Source organism: Rhinolophus sinicus, chromosome 1 (genome assembly GCF_057876585.1).
Source record: "Rhinolophus sinicus isolate RSI-liver-muscle chromosome 1, RSI-T2T, whole genome shotgun sequence".
Classification (NCBI taxonomy): Eukaryota; Metazoa; Chordata; class Mammalia; order Chiroptera; family Rhinolophidae; genus Rhinolophus; species Rhinolophus sinicus.
Genome location: NC_142501.1, coordinates 89814140 through 89828280, shown reverse-complemented (window position 1 = coordinate 89828280; position 14141 = coordinate 89814140). Strand labels below are relative to the sequence as shown.

General features: G+C 47.1%; 1 protein-coding gene across 5 annotated transcripts in view; it reads right to left on the bottom strand.

Moving 5' to 3' along the window:
- Nucleotides 1-13585, bottom strand: part of TSPAN11 (tetraspanin 11) — a 69558-nt gene extending 55973 nt beyond the window's left edge. For 2 of the 5 annotated variants that reach the window (XM_088801405.1, XM_019717425.3), the window contains exon 1: nt 13394-13585. The gene's annotated coding sequence lies outside the window, so the exon portion shown is untranslated. The remainder of the gene's footprint in view (nt 1-13393) is intronic. The other 3 variants (XM_088801400.1, XM_088801402.1, XM_088801404.1) reach the window with 2 other exon arrangements.
- Nucleotides 13586-14141: the final 556 nt, after the last annotated feature.

Genomic DNA, 14141 nt, shown 5'->3' with positions numbered 1-14141 from the left:
TTGAATAATAAAACGGGAATGACTACATATCTATTAACAGTTACTTTAAATGTAAATGTATTAAATGCTCCAATTAGGGTGGCTGAATAGATAAGAAAACATGACCCTTACATATGCTGCCCACAAGAGACTCACTTCAGATGGAAAGACACACAGATTGAAAGTTAAAGGATAGAAAAATATATTTCATGAAAATGGAAAACAAAAAAAAAACAAACAAACAAAAAACGCTTGGGTAGCAATACTTATACCAGACAAAATAGACTGAAAAAAAAGAAAGCTATAACAAAAGACAAAGAAGGATCCAGTGATTCCACTTCTGGGTAGTTCTTGAAGAAATCCAAAACACCAATTTGAAAAGACATATGTATCCATATGTACAATGCAGAGGTATTTACAATAGCCAAGGTAGGGAATGGATAAAGAAGAAGTAGTACAATGGAATATTACTCAGCCATAAAAAGAATGAAATCTTGCCATTTGCAACAACATCGATGGACCTAGAGGATATTATGCTAAGTGAAGTAAGTCAGACAGAGAAAGACAAATACCATATGATTTCACTTATATATGGACTCTAGAAAAACAAAATAAATGAACAAACAAAACAGAAACAAACTCATAGATACAGTGAACATTTTGACGGTTGCCAGATGGGAGGGGGTTTGTGGGAGATGAGTGAAAAAGGGGAAGGAATTAAGAAGTATAAATTGGTAATTACAAAATTGGTAGTTACAAAATGGTCATGGGGATGTAAAGTATAGCATAGGGAATATAGTCAATAATATTGTAATAACTATGTATGGTGTCAGATGGGTACTCGATTTATCGGGGTGATCACTTCATAAGTTATATAAATGTCTAATCAGATGTTGTACACCTGAAAGTAACATAATATTGTATGTCAACTGTAATGAAAAATAAAAATATTAAAAAACAAAACACTAAAACATTGCCCCTGCACATCTCCACAATCTTTCCCCTTCCTGAGAGCTGGATCATTAGATTTGTCTGAAATTCTGCTTCAACCATGCAGACAAAGACAGCATCTCGGAGGAATGGTTCTCTAACTTTCGGGTACATTAGGATCACTTGGATGACTTTTACAAACATAGATAACTGGGCCCCACCCCCAGAGATTCTAATTCAGCACATCTGGGGTCGTGCCTGAGAATCTGCGTTTCCAACACATTTCCTAGACCAGCAGCATTAGCATCTCCTGGAAAACACACACTGCCCTTGGGGATACCATGTTATCCTGAAAATAAGACCTAGCCAGACCATCAGCTCTAATGCATCTTTTGGAGCAAAAATTAATATAAGACCAGGTATTATATTATATTATATTATATTATATAATATTATACTATAATATAAAACCTGGTCATATTTTACTGTAATTTAAGACTGGGTCTATAATATAATATAATATAATATAATATAATATAATATAATATAATATAATATAATATAATTTTTGCTCCAAAAGACACATTAGAGCTGATGGTCCAGCTAGGTCTTATTTTGGGGGAAACACGGTAGTAGAGAAACAAGATGGCATGAACCTGGATCTCCGTATGACTGTGTGGAGCAGAACAGCTTGCCTAACCTGAAGAGAAAGAAGCTTTTTTCCTTAAACCACAGCTGTGGGGGCAGAGCCCCAGAAAGAAGTTTACAGGCTCTCGGCCTCACGTGGAGGGGTGCTGGCTTGGGTAGTAGATGGCCATCAGCTGTGGCTGATTGGCCGTCAGCTGTACCCATTGAGCCGTTGGCCACTAATATAACTGCTGCGGCTACGAAGGAGAGCGGAGGAGAGTGGAGGAGAGTGAAAGAGAGTTGTTGGTGGGTTGCAGACAAAACGGACAGCAGGTCGCACGTCCAGTGAACCCAGCCTCCAGTGAGACCGTAGTGGTATGACTCCCCTACCTATGGCTCCGTGGGTGTTCCTTTTTGGCCTCACCATATCCTGCGTTCTTGTATGGGGAGCGGGAGCAGAGACCCCGCAGGCCTCCCCGCACGACAACAGCCCTGTTGGATCTTTGATACAGTAACTCAGCCTTGTCACTAACTGAATCATATCTCTGGGAGTCAGTCTTCTCTACATAATGTCCCATTCAAAAAGAAGAAGAAGAAAAAACCCTTACTCTAGCTCCATCTCTAGGAGCAATAAATTAGTCATTAATCAGACTAGTACACAGAGCCAGGATACAATCTCAGGTATAAGATTCCCAAGCTCGATCTAATTGTGATCCCAAGTCTCTTACACTTCTCTGGATCCTGTCTCCTTCTCAACTTATTGCCAGATTCTTCTTCTCTTCACCACCCAGGTCTGAAGCTTCACTTCCTTGTCTACCCATTCTGCAGCCCAACACCGTGTGGCCCCCTCACCACTCCACTCACCCCAAAGTCACTTCTAATTGCAAAAGCCGAAGGTGACTTTTCAAAGCTGATCCCCCTTCACCTCTGCTGAATTTGCAATCATTAATCACACCTTCCTTTTGGAGCTCTCTCTGCACTGCTGATTTCACGGTACCAGTCTCTTCTGATCCTTCTCCTGTGTCTCCAATTTGTCTTGATCAGAATCTCACACCACCAAGTCTCTGACTTTGTCCTTTCTTCCTCAGTCTTATCAACTGGGTCCTCTTCTTGGCTCATCTCTTTAAGGCTCGCATTCCATCCAGGGTAAGGTGGGGACCATTCTTTGTGCTGTGCCTCTTAATGCTCCTCTTTCAACCTCATTCATGCCCAACTCCACCCGCGTCCAACAAGCTGATGACTCTCAAAAGCCTGCCGAGCTATAGGCTCCCTCACACGGCTACAGGTCCTTGACATTACATTCAGCAAGTCCAAAGCTAAGTCACCTCCTTCCCCCACCAACCCAACCATCCTGTGTTCCTAATCTTAATGAGACTCCATGCATCAACCGGTCTAGTGCACAACCTTCGGGATTATGTTCAACTCTTTCTCAATGTCCCCACTTCCCACAGTACTGAATACTTCATCAAGGTGTCCCTTTCTGCAGCTCTCAATAGACATCTTATGAATCCACTCCTTCTGCTTTTCTCACTGCTACCACCTGCCATAGGCTCTCCCCTCATTTATTGTTGCAGTGGCCTGGTTGGTTGTTCATGGATCTGTTTTCCCCTTTTAGATTAACTAATTAATTAATCTACTAATTCATTGGACATTTGAGACCTCACTATGTGGTATATGACGTGCTAGGTGCTGGAGACGCAAAACAAAAAGGATGAAGAAAAAAGAAGGGAAAGAATAAAACAGTCCCCGACCTCAAATAGCTCTCAGCCAGGGAGATAGAAACACCGGGGACATCACTCAACACAACGCATGAATGTGAGTCTGGTCTTCTCATTTTGGTTTGTGCTGTCACATATGTGGAAAGAAAAGTGTCACCCTTACCAGCTGTTGGACTTGGGGTGGATCATCTAAATAAGAGGGCAAGGGGCCCCAGAAAGTGACGATGAAGTCCTGTAAGTGCTGGCTGACCACGCAGCCTGCACGCTTCCTGGGGATGATGGTAGGGACCGGCCAGGCTGGAGGAGAGGTGCTAGGGGTGGGAGGAGGGGCTCCCCCACAGAAGCCTTCATTATGGTGCATGTTACTTCGTGCTTAAGTGCATTCACAGCCTGCTTGCTGGGAATCAAAAAGGTGCAGACATTCCTTCCAGGCGGCAGGAAATGGAAAAAAAAAAAAGCCTGAATGACACAAAAACTCATCTTCTTTCTCAGAGAGGAGGATTTGTACAATTTCTCATTTGCTTTCAAAAGAATGCCTGTCTTGCCTCTGGAGCAGGACAGCATAGCTTAGCAGTAAGCCTAAAAGACCATACCTTCCAAGGACTTATATAATTTGGGGGCCCCTGAAAAATGTTACCATATATATGCTGGGGTGCTATAGGTTTCAGCAGATGCCCGAAGGGGTTTATAACTTCTCCCTAGGAAAGAGTTAAGGTTCCTTTTGGGTAGTTACAGATAAGTTCCATACTATCAATTCATGTCGTAGGCACAGGATCAGAGACCCTGTGGGCCCAGGGATGCCAGGAGAGGCAGACGGGGGCTAAAAGCCAGGCATCCTGGCTATGCAGATCCTCGCTTTAGCTTGCGTTCTACCACAGTACTCAGACTACAGATCTGTGCACATGTATATAAGGGTGAGAGAAAGAACACTCATGCATCCAAATTCAAATTCCAATTTTCACTTTGGGACTTGGATGTAAATCTGTTAGGTCTTAAGTCCAGGAGGTGATGTAATTTACTGAAGAGAGTTTGGAAGCTGCTAAGCTCCCTGATAAATAAGCCATGTTTCCTCATCTCAGGTCTGTGAAAACATATTTTCTAGGGACTTAGAACCCCCTTGGAAAGAAATAGCATTTTCTCCCTACAGGAGAGCCACACACATAGATACTTGTCGTTTTAAAGATACTTGATCTTTCTGGGCAAGGAAGTAATGCAGCCACATGGCAACTAACCGATAACCCTGCTCTGTTACCTTAATTCTTTCTCAGATGAATAGTTTGGTTCCGTGAGTTATAGAGGGAGGATGCTATAGAAACGGACTTGGCATCAGAGCACCCTGGCTGTAGCCCACATTGGCTCCCTAACCATGTGCTAATTACATCATCAGCATGGTCATCACTACTCATTGTCCCCAAGGTGTGGGAAACCACAACGGGAAGATGGAGAAGGAAACTTAGAGATCAGTCCACTCCCATATGTTGGCCAGAGAGACCCAGAAGGTGGACGTCATTTCTCTGTTCTCACTGAGCAAGGCTGAGAAGAGCTGCAACTCAAACCCTTCTATCTGGTTCTCAGCCCAGGGCTCCGGGTTTGGGGGAGCTGCAGACTCCCAGTGCTGCCGATGGTCGTGGTCCCCCAGCTCCCAATGCCTCTGGTTGTCACCAAGACCAACAATTCCAGGACGTCAGGAGCTAAAGAGCCTACGGTGCTTTGGAGACATGAAGAGCTCTAAAAGGATGTCTCATTATTATTGATGACAATATGTAATATTTATACTACATATTATGTAATATATGTAATATATTTATAACCCACTTTGCCTGCTAACTTCCAAAATGAGAAACAAAGAATTTAAAGACCCAGCCAGCTCTGTGGGTAGCAACTGTATTCTTGACAACTTGGATAGAATCTGTATCTCTGGTTGCCCCATATGCCTCTGGTCCTTGAATTCTTTCTAAGATGGCACACAGCAATCCAACCGTTGGATGTGTGGCTGACGCCCTGCTAAGGATGCACAGGACACTGGGCAAGACTTGGGAGAGCTGGGAAAAACTGTTTTACATGTTCACAAGCTCAACCAATTTAGATTTATTGAAATGTCACGTCGTGCCTGATCATAGGAAACTTCCCCACCTCCACTCCCTCCAGTTTTGAGGCCAAACCTCCCTGGATTTGAATCTCAGCTCTGCCATTTGTTAGCTGTGGGACTTAGAGAAGGTCTTTAACCTCTCTGTGCCTCAACATTCACAACTGTAAAATGGGGATAATAGCACTGATTTTTATAGGGCTGTGGTGATTATAGGAGATAATGTATGTTAAAAACCTCACAAAATGTCTGGCACATAGTAGGCTGTCAACAGATCATAAATCTTATTACATTCTTATAAATGCCCCAAATGCTATATTGCTGGAGGGCAGGCAATGTGGCAAAGTACCCTGAGGGAATCTGTACTTTGGAGTGCAGGGTGGGAGGGGTGGTTGGGAGAACAGAATTCACGTTATGAGGTGAAGGTCAGCAACACAGCTTTCCTACTTCCTAGGCATGTATCATGTTTATTTAAAGTATTTTAAGCTAGTTCAGAAGTTGTACTTCAACCCCTGTGTTTACCAAATGGGTACCTTCTTTAAGTTCATATACCAAAGACAAACATAGAGAGGCCAAAAAGATGTATACACATTTTAAGAAAGGAAAAACTATATTAAAACTGTAATAGTCAATATATACCGATAACAAAAGATGAATACAAGTCACGTTTGACTTCTGAAGTTACAAGAGGTGCTCAAAGTGGTTACCATTAGCGTAATTTTAATACAGTTTTCTCCTTTCTTAAAATGTATATACATTTTTTTGGTACCCTCTGTATATGTAGTAATGAAAAGTAGAGCTCAAAGCTAAAATTATTATTAATGGTAGCTTTTAGTAGGGAAGAGCTCATTATTGTTGTTGGTGGTGGTGGTGTTATTCTAGCCCCAAGTTGTGGTTCTTGCAGCTTACTGCACCTCCCAGCGCCTCAGGTGAGTGTAAAATAACAATTGCGATCCCAGACCTTGCTGTTCCCCCTTGCCAGCTTTCCCCTTTCCTCCTGCTCTCTCCACCCAGCCCATCTGTGAAGTGTAGGTTTGAAATGCCAAGACTTAAGAGTAGTGTTCTCATACTTGAGATGCATCAGAATCCCCTGGAGTGTTTATTAAAACTCAGATGCTGGGCCCACCCCAGAGTTTCTGAGTTAGCAGGTCAAGATGGGGTCTGAGATTTTGCATTTCTAACCAGCTGGGAGCCGTTGACTCTTTGGGACCTCCCTTTGAGAACTACTGCATTAGGTCAGTGCTTTGCAACCTTAGCTGCACTGGAACCCCCTGAGGAATTGAAAATCCCAATTCCCTGCACCCCAGACAGATTAAATGGGCTCTCAGAAGGCAGCAGAGGAGAGACCCTGGTTCAGAGGCAAGCTTCCCTCTAGCCACTGTGCCCGACCGAGTTCAGTGCCTTGGGGTCCCTGAGCTGTAACAGTAATCAATAATCACAGGCTGGTGCTGGGTGGATTTGGGCTCAGCAAACTGTTGCTGTAAAGGACCAGGAGCGAATATTTCAGGCTTGCAGCCCACGTGGTCTCTGCTGCATATTCTTTTTTGGTATTTGCTTGTTTATGTCACCCTTTTAAATATGAAATCTTAGCTTGCAAGCCATACAAAAACAGTTTGTGAACCCCTGGAGAATAGCCAGTCATGAACTATCAAATTTAATGATGAAAACAGCTATGCACAATTAGCATTATTTATATAATAATAAAACCAAGGTAGAATGTAGATTAATTTAAAGGAATTAAAGGTACAAAGGAAGTGTGGCTTCTCTGTTATCTATAACTGCTCCTCTTAACAGTTTTCCTTTATACATTAGAAAAAGATGGGGGGCACTTCTTTCCACCCTCCTTTTCTAGTTCACGGTACTAGTACAGCAGGTCCTCAAATAACGTTGTTTCATTCAGTGTCGGTTATAAAGTGGAGACGCCACAGGAACTTAACCCTTGTTAATAAAAATTAGCCCACGGTAAAATTGATTTCCTTATGAGTCGTTTCGCCTAAAGTCTCAAAACCTCTCAACGAAGACGTACTATATTTGTTTCCTAGTATTTGCTTGGAACTTTAGGAGTTAAAAGCCCATATGATCTCACTTATCTGCGGAATCTAAAGAAAAGAATAAGTGAATGAACTAATAAGAGACAGTTTTGGAGACATAGAGGAAAAACTGAGGGTTGCTAGAGGGGCGGGGGGGTGGGGATAAGGGGAAGGTGAGAGGTTTTGAAAAATAGTCGGTAACCACAAGATGGTCATGGGGGTTTGAAAATTAATTTGGGGAACGTACAGAGGGATAGTGGATGGGGGCAGGGGGGTTCACACAGTGTGAGGGATATAAATGATAAACGTCTAAGTTTTGCTTTGTCTTGTGCACCTGAAACTAAAAAAAAAAAAAAAAAAACCCTTAGCTATCTGCCCCGTGCTATCAAAAAGTAATTACCTTCTGAGTAATTCCCAGTGCTTCTAGTCCTAGCTTCCTGTCTCATCCTCTCTCCCCATTGAGAGAGTTTATCTCTCCTGGGAGACCTGGCTTCCCTAAGCCTCTGTGTGTGCAAAAAGCACCCCCAAATATGGAGTCACATGGCACTTTCACACAGCCGCTTCCCCTAGCCTCTCTTCTCTCCAAGCCCCAAAGCACTCCTTCCCCATCCCAACCTATCTGCTGGGATCCAGTATAAAAAGGGTCATAGTCTGAGCAGCTGGCCAGTATCTCTGAACAGGTCTAATGACTCCTAGAAGCTTTTAGCTTTGCAATCTGCTCCAAACCTCAGATGAAATGGACAATGCCCACCTTTGCCCTGTCCTTTGTTCTTTTCTTCTGAGCCTTTTCAACACACTAGAACCTGTTAGTAAATGACCTAAGCTGACTTTTAAATAATGTAAATGATTTAAAGCAGAAGGGTGGAGACCCGGATGAGGAAATGGAAGCCTCCCCCATCTTCCAAGGACATGTAGCTCACTGGAATCTGAGGGCACTTGAGGGAACACGTGTAAAAGACTTGTCCTACCCTAACTGGGCCACCATCCAAAAATGTGACTAACACGGAGGAGGAAGCCTCGCTGGCTCCGTGGGCACGCAGCCCATTCAGTTGCACAGGGCCCCACACTGAGCGAAACCTGCTGACTTAATGCCCTGCTGATGGCATCTTGGTGGGCATTGATGTGAGCAAAGGAGAGCTGCGCTGTGTGTGTGTCCCTGTTCCATGCTGTCGCATTTGACCTAGCGCTCATGATGCCCAAGAGCACAGAATTCCATTGAAAAATGTGAAAGATGAAAAGCAGAAAGTGGACACTGGGCAGTGAAGTCACTACCATGTTTCCCCGAAAATAAGACCTAGTCGGACCATCAGCTCCAATGCATCTTTTGGAGCAAAAATTAATGTAAGACCCGGTATTATATTATGTTATGTTATGTTATGTTATGTTATGTTATGTTATGTTATGTTATGTTATATTATACCTGGTCTTATATTATAGTAAAAAAAGACTGGGTCTTATATTAATTTTTGCTCCAAAAGACACATTAGAGCTGATGGTCCGGCTAGATCTTATTTTGGGGGAAACACAGTATCAGGTGGATGGTCTTTGATTAATTTTTTCAGAAACAAATTTTCATGTATAGTAAAGTTTGGCTGACAAAAATCTTTCAAAACACGAGATCCGTGTTAAAAAAAAAAAAGAATCCATAAGTAGGGACAAGGGTGAGAAGTGCTGCCATCACCCCCTCTGCCATCAAAGACAGTCAGGGAACTACTTCAAAACAGACCAGGGACCCATTAGAGCAATTTCCCGTAACATTTCCTGAACCTCTGTGGCACCCTCAATTCTTGAATGCTTGGTATTTTACAGTGAAGCTCCTTAAGCCTTTAAGAAGGGGCAGTGAAACCGGAGGGAGAAGCTGTTCAAATACAGCTGCATCCCTCCCATAGCTGTGTGTTGGAAAGGCACCCGGAGGAGAAAAGGAGTGCTCAGCTGGCCTGGGGCATTACCAGCAGGAAGCCAGTACTACCCCGACACTGACAGGAGATGTGTGTTTAGACACAGCTGTACAGCAGTCACCATCTGGGAGGCCCCTTCTCACCATGAGCCCTTTTCCAAACAGTTCACTGTTGTCATCAGAACTTGGGGCCCCATGCCCCTCTACTGAGTTGAGCTCCCCAGACTTAACTCAGGCATCCATACACCAGACGAGGAGTTACAGACCATTTCCTCGGTTTATTGGATGAGGAAACAGACTTAGTGAGGTAACGTAACAAACCTAGTGAGATCACACGGGGAGGCAGGCGCAGAGCCCGGATTCCAGGCTGGACTGTCTGACCCGGAGCTGGGCTCTCTGCCCACAGCCACCTCTCGTTTAACTTGCCTTCTGCTAACTCCAGCTGTGGCTGGGGTGAGCGCCACACAGTTTGCGCTCAGCGGTTTTCCATCTCTTCCTGGGAGTGACTTTAATTTCCCCAACAACTAGAGCTTGGAGGTCAGGGGCTGGGTCTTGCTGCATTTCTCAGGCCTGAACAGTCATGGCTCCTAGCAGGCACGGGTGAACCCATGTATATTGATTCCCCTCACCAACTGTCTGCTTGCGGTGTGCTGTCTTGTAAGTGCGTACCGTATGAGCCCCGGAACCCACAAGAGTCAGCCAGAGCAGGACAGGCAGAAGAAGCGGTCAGTGGTCTGAAGGAATTAATAAGGATTCTGATCTGTACTCATGCCCTCCACCGCCCTCCAAAGCCCTTTCTCCACCGCCCTCCAAAGCCCCCTCCTCAACCAACCAGCTGAACGACCCAACACAACAGCCAAACCTCCTTCTACATCCGTGGGTATACTATTAATATAGAATTTTATATCTAAATAAGGTATAATTTTATGTATTATCTAACTCTCTTATAGTATACACAGACTAGACTAACCCATGGGGTTTAGTAAAGGTGGTGGTAAACCCGTATTCTGTGCCTCAAACCTGGGCCCAGTGCTGGATGCAGGAGTCTCTCTGCCACCTGCAGATGTATTTATAAGAAGAGACACAGGAGAGATGTTTTTTGTGAAGCTGATGTGACTGCTGAAATGTGGATCAGGCTGAGCCATCACGTTGCTGTCCTCTAGGCCCAGGAATTGCTCAGAGAGAAGGGTTCCTCTCCACTGCCAACTACTCAAGAGAAATGCTGCTGAGCGGACATCTCCTGGGCAGGAGGCAGGTCTGGGCAATTTGCCTGGGAACACACCCAAGGGAGGACGGTGATAGACAGTCACCCTAAATAGGCAGCTCTCATCTATCAGCGTGTGGCTTAGCCATTCTGCGGACACTCAGTGTGTTCTCCTGGTCTAGTGCTCGTCTCACGTGGGCTTCAGAGTTCCCTCCGGACAGAGATCTGTCATACCCCTCATTGCTGTATTGTGGGCAAAATCATTTTCATATTAACCTTGACCAAAATTTCAGGAAATTAAACCAGCTGCCGAAAAACACCCCTTTGATGAAATCCATGGCCGAGCAGAAGTGATCCGTGGGAACCACTTCCAGGGTCTGAACTGCTGCCTTTGGTCGTCCTTGAGGGCGGGTGTGTATTACTTCCGGTTGGAGTACTATTTTTTCAACTTGCAGTTGAAGAGGCCCCTATGGTCTTCTGACACAATGGTTTTGTAGTTTTATTTTAGTGGGAGGGTGTTTTCTTCAAAGGAAATCCTACCTGGAAGCCAAACCGTAACAGACTGACCCTGAGCTGCTGGTGTGAAGGACCCAGGGCCCTGCCTATGGAATGTGCTCCTCCCTCAGAGGCTCCTAGAATCAGTTAGAAAACCATGCAGCCATTCTCCCTGTATGAAGTTATTCTCTCACTGACTAACACAACCTTTCTTGAGCACCTACTGTGCTCCAGGTGCTGGTGAGCCAGCAGGTAACAGGATGAGGGAGGAGGCCCTGCTCTCCCACAGCTCAGAAGTTCGTTTAGACGCTGGTAAGTGCTATGAAGGAATCAGAGAGGGGATGTGACTGTGGCCCGGAGGTGGCTACTTTAGATGGGGCATCAGGAAAGGCCTCTCTGAGGAAGTGAAACATGAGCCGAGAGCAGAAGTACAATCTGGAAAGATGCCTTGATTTTGTGAGGAAGCGAGACACCAAGAGGTGAAATGACTTCCCCCCCAGGTCACACAGCGGGGTAGGAAGCCAAGCTGAGACTGGACCCTGGGTTTCCAGGTTTCCTGGCCAGGGTTCTTGCCCTTCACAATGTTTACCAAACAGCTACTACGTTCAAAGAAGTCTTGGTGACAGGTGATATCCAAGGACTGACAAATCACCAAATACTTCCTGGTGTCTGGGGCTGTCGGTCCTGACTCTGGGCTCCCAGCCCTCCTCAACCAGTTACGTACAGCCTGGGGGCTCTGTACCCCAGAAGGCAGCACCCTGCAGCTGACATCCCTGACCCGGGACCTTGGCTGGGAAAGCTTCCTCCTCTCTTAGCTCCCTGGTTGCCAACTGTGGCGAGTGTTCCATGCTGCTTCCATTGTTGGCATGAGGACAAAAGCAAGACTGTGGGTATAAAGCCTCCTGAGTCGCCTGGAGGAAGGCTCTCTGGAAGTCAAGCTCTCTGGGGTCAGGACTTACAGCCAGCCACGCCAGTTTCCCCTTGTGCTGCAGAAGGCACTCACACAAAAACTACACACACCATGCAGACCTGTCCGCAGCTCACACACCCAGCCTCCAAAGTAATCTAGGCAGACACTTCCATTATGCTGAATATCCCAGGAAGCAGCATGCAAATGACCGCCTCTAGGACCCACAAACCAAACAGCTCGAGGCTACCAAGCATTCCCCACACTTCCCATCAGCACCGATGGGCCACCGGCATTCGCCCTGCAGCCTCAGAGCCTTACCACTCAGGCACTTTCTAGGCACTAGCTGATTTGAGCCTCCAGCCACATCATGAAGGAGGCAGAACAGTGGATTTAGTCCCATTTTGCACATGTGGCAACTGAACCCCAGAGTGACCTGTGCAGAGTGACTGCTACTGACATTGTAACAACCACTAAATTCTGATTCAAACCCAGGTCTCCAGACTCCAATTGCAGTCTTTCCACTATAAAAATAAGCTGCCCACAAATTAAACACAGGCCTCTCTGGCCTCATTCTCTTCTCCACCCTTCCACCTCCACCCTCTGCCCTAGAGTATACTAGGCATTTTTCCAGAAGCCACCTCTCCTCTCCACGACGCCCCTATCTCACAATGTGTGCCAATGTCCTGGAGACCTTGGTAGCACTGATTCCTGTACACTCAGCAACTCAGACCCAAGCTGAGATGCTCTCCAGCCCAACCCAACTGAGCCCTCCTCCCTTTCATATTTTCTAGCGGAGTCACGCTTGTGAACTCCACATCTATCACTGGTGAAAACAATGCACTCTAGAACCTTCCACATTTTCTTTCTTTCCATTGCCAACTGCACGTGGAGGAATTGGCAGGCAAACACAGGTGACAGGGCCTGCAGAACCACGTTCCCCCAAATACACAGCTGTGCCCACGGGACTCATGGACAGCCCTGTACAGGCAGACAGACCCGCTGAGAACAATCGTGTACATGCATGAGACACACCAGCTGCCAGCATTTAGCAAACGCTGTTTTGCGTGGGGAACAGAGCCAAGGACTGTACAATTTTAGCTAGGATCACTCTGGACCTGTCACCCCAGGCGTATGCTTAAGAGCCAGCAACTAGAATTCAGGGTGGACAAAGAGAATGACATTTTGAAGAGGGACAGATACACACTGAGCAGTCTGGACAGCCCGAGACCCTCGGGCAGAAAGCAGGAGCACAGTTATGGACACAAATGCTGGGGACCCCAAATAGACACCAGTGCGTACACACATCCGTCCTGAGTGTTCCGAGGATTCCGGCCCCCATTCCTCATGCGAAGTCAGCTTGCTCCTGTCCGCCGGGCCCTGCGCGGTCCAGCTCCCGGGACCATGCAGGGGCAGTGGGCGCACCTCCTCCCTGCGACCCGCCGGCCTCGCCAGGTCCCCTTCCTTTTCTCAGTCCCCCGCCCCAGCGGGCCCTGCCGAGCCCGGCGCACTGCACTTACCGGCGGTGGGCCGCAGGGCTCCGTTTGCAGCCAGGGCAGCGGAGCCTAGAGGCGGAGCAGCGGCTCGCAGGGCCTCCCCCTGTCCGCAAGCCTCGCCGTGCGCCTGGCCTCCCACCCCGAGAGGGTCAGGGTGCGGGCACCCTGCCTCCCGCCCGGCGCCCGTGGGCACTTCCTGCCGGCCAGCGTCTCCGCCCGCCCCGCCCGCTTCCCCAGCGCCCACCCTCCCCCCGGCGCCCCCTCCAGTTCCCAGGCTCGCTCTCTCCTAGCCGGCCAGCGGGCCTCCCCAGAAACCCTGTGCAGCCGCGTCTTTGTTTGGGAGTTGGCTTCTCTTCAATGCACAGCACACAGAGAGAATTAAGTCGGAGTTAGGGGCAGCTGTGCAGTTGCCCGGGGATCCTTGTTAGGAGCGAGTGGGGATGCACTGGGGGTGGGGCGGCTTACACAGCATCGTCGTCTGCCCACGGCCTCCTCCCCCACCCTGGGCCTCTCAGAGGTCTCCTTGCCCCCTAGGCTCGCTGCTGGTGGAGCAGGAAAAGAGCAGGGTCCCGGGAGAACTTGGCTCCTGGGGATTCTCACACAAGCCTGTCTGATCCCAAAGAGCCTTCCTTCCCCCCTTTTGTCCCCCCCCCCCCACACACACACACAAGCAAGTCTCCTGTCACAGCTGTCTCCCTCTGAGAGTCCTGCTGACCACCACCCTTACATTTCCTGGGCTCAGGGAGAATCAAAATCTCTTCCTAGGCTGGAG